Below are 5,500 nucleotides of genomic sequence, written 5' to 3' on the forward strand. Positions count from 1 at the left end.
AAAGCGATTCCCATGAGCATGCAAGAAGCCCACAGAACTCCAAACAGACTGGAGCAGAAAAGAATTTTCTCCCATCACATAGTAATCAAAACACTAAATGCAGTAAATAAATAAAGAATATTAAAAGCAATAAGGGAGAAAGGTCAAGTAACATATAAAGGCAGACCTATCAGAATTACATCAGACTTCTCACCAGAGACTATGAAAGCTAGAAGGGAAAACTCCAACACAAGGAGGGTAACTATGCCTAGAAAAAGCAATAAAGTAATCTTTCAACAAACCTAAATGAAGATAGCCACATGAGTCTCAACTCTAACAACAAAAATAACAGGAAGCAACAATTACTTTCCTTAATATCTCTTAATATCAGTGGACTCAATTCCCTAATAAAAAGACATATACTAACAGACTGGCTACATAAACAGAACCCAACACTTTGCTGCATACAGGAAATCCATCTCAGTGACAAAGACAGACACTACTTCAGACTAAAAGGCAGGAAAAAAAATTTCCAAGTAAATGGTCCCAAGAAACAAACTGGAGTAGCTATTCTAATATCAAATAAGATTGACTTTCAACCGAATGTTATCAACAAAGAAAATCAAGGACAGTTTATACTCATCAAAAGTCAAATCTACCAAGATGAACTCTTAATTATGAACATCTGTGCTCGATATTCAAGTGTAAGTGCACCCATATTCATAAAGAAACTTTACTAAAGCTCAAAGCACACATTACACTGCACACAATAATAATGTTAGACTTCAACACCCCACTCCAAGCAATGGACAGATCATGTAAACAGAAACTAAACAGAGACACAGTGAAACTAAGAGAAGTTATGAAACAAATGACTTAACAGATATCTATAAACATTTTATCCTAAAACAAAAGGATATACCTTCTTCTCATCACCTTATGGTACCTCCTCCAAAACTGACCATGTAATTGTTCACAAAACAGTCCTCAACAGATACAAAAATATTTAAATAATTAGATGCATCCTATTAGATCACCATGGACTAAGCCTGATCTTCAATAACAACGTAAATAATAGAAAGCCCACATACATTTGGAAGCTGAACAACACTCAATGTTAACGTGATCAAGGAAATAAAGAAATTAAAGACTTTTTAGAGTTTAATGAAAATGTAGCTACAACATACCCAAACTTATGGAACACAACGAAAACAGTCCTAAGAGGAAAACACATAGCTCTGAGTGCCTCCCAAAAGAAACTGGAGAGAGAATACACTAACAGCTTGACAGCACATCTGAAAGCTCTAGAACAAAAAGAAGCAAAATCACCCAAGAGAAGTAGACGGCAGGAAATAATCAATCTCAGGGCTGAAATTGACCAAGTGGAAACAAAAAGAACACTACAATGAATCAACCTGAACTTCAGAACACTGAGAGGTGTATATACTTACACTGGTGCAAGGATTTTACATGGGACTTTAGGCTGTGAATTCAGGTACCCATCCTTGCACTGCAATGGCATTTACTTACTTATCCTTTGCCTTAGCCCAAAATGTTCTGGTTGTGAATTAAAACTACTCACAAAAGAGACTCAGTAAGAAGGGTGAAATAGATTTAGAAGTAGAATATGTCCTGTATTCTCCTTGCTGCCCTAGATTCATGCTGTTCCAAAGGTTCAAATTGGAGAAGGTGAATGGGATAGGCTTTTCCACGTTTGCCAAAATTGTGAGGTGAGCATGTGTCCAAGCCTTGATAGTATTTAAACATCCATTTTCACAACAGCCTTCTGATCCTTATTTTGAAACACTAGCACAAGTTCTGTCCTGAACGTGACAGATCATGGCTGTGATGCTGAGGAAACTTTTTTCTGTATTTGGAAGTGGACTCAGGGAAGTTTTCATTAATGCTAATTATCTCACAATTAGCTATCAATCCCCAGGAGTGGCTGATGTCTGGAACTGGATTTACAGATTGTGCACAGGTGCATCATGGTCCCTTTGTACAAGGTGTCAGAGCTCAGTAGGTGACAAGGTAATTGCAGCTTCAGGTGGAGAGGTGAACTCAGGGATCCTCAGGATCTATAACTGCACTGGCTGGATATTATCTGAGCTTACAGAGGGCTGCAGTCCTGACCCCGTTGTAGCAGCAGAGCTTGGTTCTGGTGAGTGATTCTTTTTAGTTCATTTTCCAGTTAGGTATGGGAATGACTATGAAGGGAGGACATGATAGGGGTTGGATAGGTCAGAGCATTTCTTACAGGCCTCAGGATAGTTTCACCTGTGTAATTCACTGTTCTGTGTTGATGGAAAGATGAAAGAGTCTGAAAAACAGCAGGCAAGAATGTCCAAGGACATCAGAATATCTTGCCAGAGCACTAAGACTGAGTATGAGGGTTTTAATATTCTAGATTTACTTTTCTCTTAATGTAGCAGTTGGAGAATGCTACGTTGTATGTTCAGACTGTAGAACCATGGTTCCTGTTCTGTATATTCATACACAGACACAAAAATAAACACATAAGCACACATATACACACAGACACTCAGAGGTATCTGGTTTACTTACACCTAGTAGTTGTGAGTGAACATGGGGTAACAGAATTTACCCACACTCATTTCAGCACAGAAATATACAATTTATAAGTGATACTGACAAAACCCCAACTTCTGGAGCCAAGACAAAGACTTTTGAAAATATTGACTTGGTTTCTATGAATTATGGGGCCAAGAGGTTCTCAATAATGTGTCCCATTAAATTCTAAAGCCATGATACTGAAGCTACAAAATCATCTAACTCTAGCATGAAAACAGTGGTATTGCCAACAGATAGCTAGTCTCTTCAAAAATGTCATGTTGGCATCCCCTGCCTGATTCCAGAGCCAGTACTTTGCAGCTAAGAAAACATGTAGATTCCACTGTAGATTCCAGTACCTAAGCCTCCTGATGTCCTTTTCTGTTTGCTATTATTGAGGAGGTTCTGTCTCTGAAATTTACTCATTCTGTACTGTAAAAGTCACAGAGAAGCAAAGAGTTAACTAAACTATACTCTTGAATACAAAAAGGGCGAGTTAGTTTGTTCCACGAAAACAAGAAAACAATAGCTGTCAGGTCATATCACATCATACCTTTTCTGCTAGTAGCTTTAGATTTGCGTTCCCCAGATTCTAAGACCTTGTCACTTTGACTTTGTTTTGCATATTCCTTTAGTCATATAGCTGTATTGAAGTATTTGTAATAACTCACAATTTATCTAAGTTTAAAGTGCAAAATTTTAGTATGATGCAAATACACACACACACACACACTTATTTTCACAGTTTAAGATTATGAATATATCCAGAGATTCTGCCAATATTCTTACTGCTATTTAATACAGCTAGCTTTTCACCCTCACCCAGCCACAGGGAAACTAGTAAGTGCTTTTATGTTGTACCATAGAGTACACACACACACACACACACACACACACACACACACACAAATACACACACACAGAGCAAGTGAGAGAGAGAGAGAGAGAGAGAGAGAGAGAGAGAGAGAGAGAGAGGAAAAAGAAGGTGTGAGATACCCTGGATGTGAAAGTTACAGGCAATTGTGACCTGCTTGTTATGGCAGATGAAAACTGGCCTCAGGTCATCTGAAAGAGTAACAAGTATTCTTAAACACTGAGCCATTTTTTTTCTACCACTGTGCATCATTTATTTGGGAAAAATCAGAGAAAGGGGAGTGAAGAGATGCCTTATCAGTTAAAATTCCCTTTTGAACTTGTAGGATACCTAAAACTATGTTCTCATCACTCATGTGTGGCAACTTACAAATGCCAGTAACTGGAGATTCAGGAAATCTCACACCCCCATCTCCCCTTTAACAGTATTTCTACTAAAACACACACACACACACACACACACACACACACACACACACACACACACACACAATCACAGTAAATAGAAAATAGAAAATATGACATTTATTATTTGTCCTGAACACTCAGTATGAAGCATCTTGAGAGTTCTGAACTGTGATGCAAAACCCAACATGGAAGAAGTAAAATTTTAATCCTTTACTGTTTCACTGACATCTTTCTAAGCTATGTTATTGGGTAAGCAGGCCAGAAATGTAAGTGTTGGTGACTGTGAGGTGTTGCATGTTTGTTCTGTGTTTAAGCTGATATCACACAGCCTAGGCTGACCTCAGTCTAACATACAATAGGATGACCCTGGACTTTTTGATTATCCTACATCTTTCTACTAAGTATTGAGGTTACAGACATGTTTCACTATAGCCAGTTAATGCAGTGCTGGGAATTCAACCAAGACATTCATACATGCCACGTAAAAATTTTAAGCACTCTACCATTTGAGCCACATCCAAGATCCAGAAAGTATACTTTCTATGGACAATATTTTGATGAGACTCACACTGAAATTTTGATTTCTGCCTTTCCATCCTACTTGTTTTCTATCCCTGCATCTCACTGCAACACTCAAGGATCACAGCATTTTGTTTGCTAATTTTGCCCTATCTATTTTCTGTTACTTAGGTTGTTTTGTTTTCCACAGAGAAAACTATGGAAAACCAACTCAGAGGGATTAAATCTATCTAATAGCATGGGTGGCAGAAATCTGTCCTCTATATCAAACCAAGTGAAATAGACATATTAGTAGTTGGAATGCTAAGTTAAATGCATGTTAATTACCACAATTCTGCATTGCTTTGAGGGACTCAGTTTGTCTTTCCCCAGGTCTTTGCTATCAGCTATCATCTAAGATTGAGAATTGGAATCTTTAGCAAATTTGGTTCTGTGGTGGGTGCTTGATTTTTTGTATTTACAACTCTTAGAGCAGAGCTCATATAGAAGCAAGTCTAGGTAAAATTTCTGCCTGTGTCACCCCTTTTTGTGTTTTGGGAACTCAATAGTGATATCTTTAGAGATGGCTCATGAGTAGAATGAATGATTGAAAATGGACCTCAGAAAGCTGTCTCATTATAGGTTCTGCCATGACTGGAAACAATGAGTAGCTGGGTGCACCAACCCAGAGGAGCTCTCTGGAGAGATGATCCTTCATGATTCAACCACCTCTCTCCTCCATTACTCAGATTTATTCTGTTCACAGATGCAAACTTTCAGTCCTGAAAGGATTTCTGCTGTTAGTGAGCTACTTATACTAGTACTTAGTTGCACTAGCCTCAACTGAGTCTAGGCACAATCTCTGATATGGAAATATCACATACAATGTTAGAAGGCCCTGTCCTTATACATTAGATGTATCACTTTTCATGTGACTTAGTCACATCGTAATGTGAAAAACAGAAACTTGTTATTTCCTGTTTATTGCGTCTTTATCTATCATCTATCTATCTATCTATCTATCTATCTATCTATCTATCTATCTATCTATCTATCTATCTATCTATTATCTATTATCTATCTCTATGTGTGTGTGTGAAAGAGAACACATACAAAGATGAGAGAGAGAAGGAGAGAGAGAGAGAGAGAGAGAGAGAGAGAGAGAGAGAGA

Source organism: Mus pahari, chromosome 21, assembly GCF_900095145.1.
Source record: "Mus pahari chromosome 21, PAHARI_EIJ_v1.1, whole genome shotgun sequence".
NCBI lineage: Eukaryota > Metazoa > Chordata > Mammalia > Rodentia > Muridae > Mus > Mus pahari.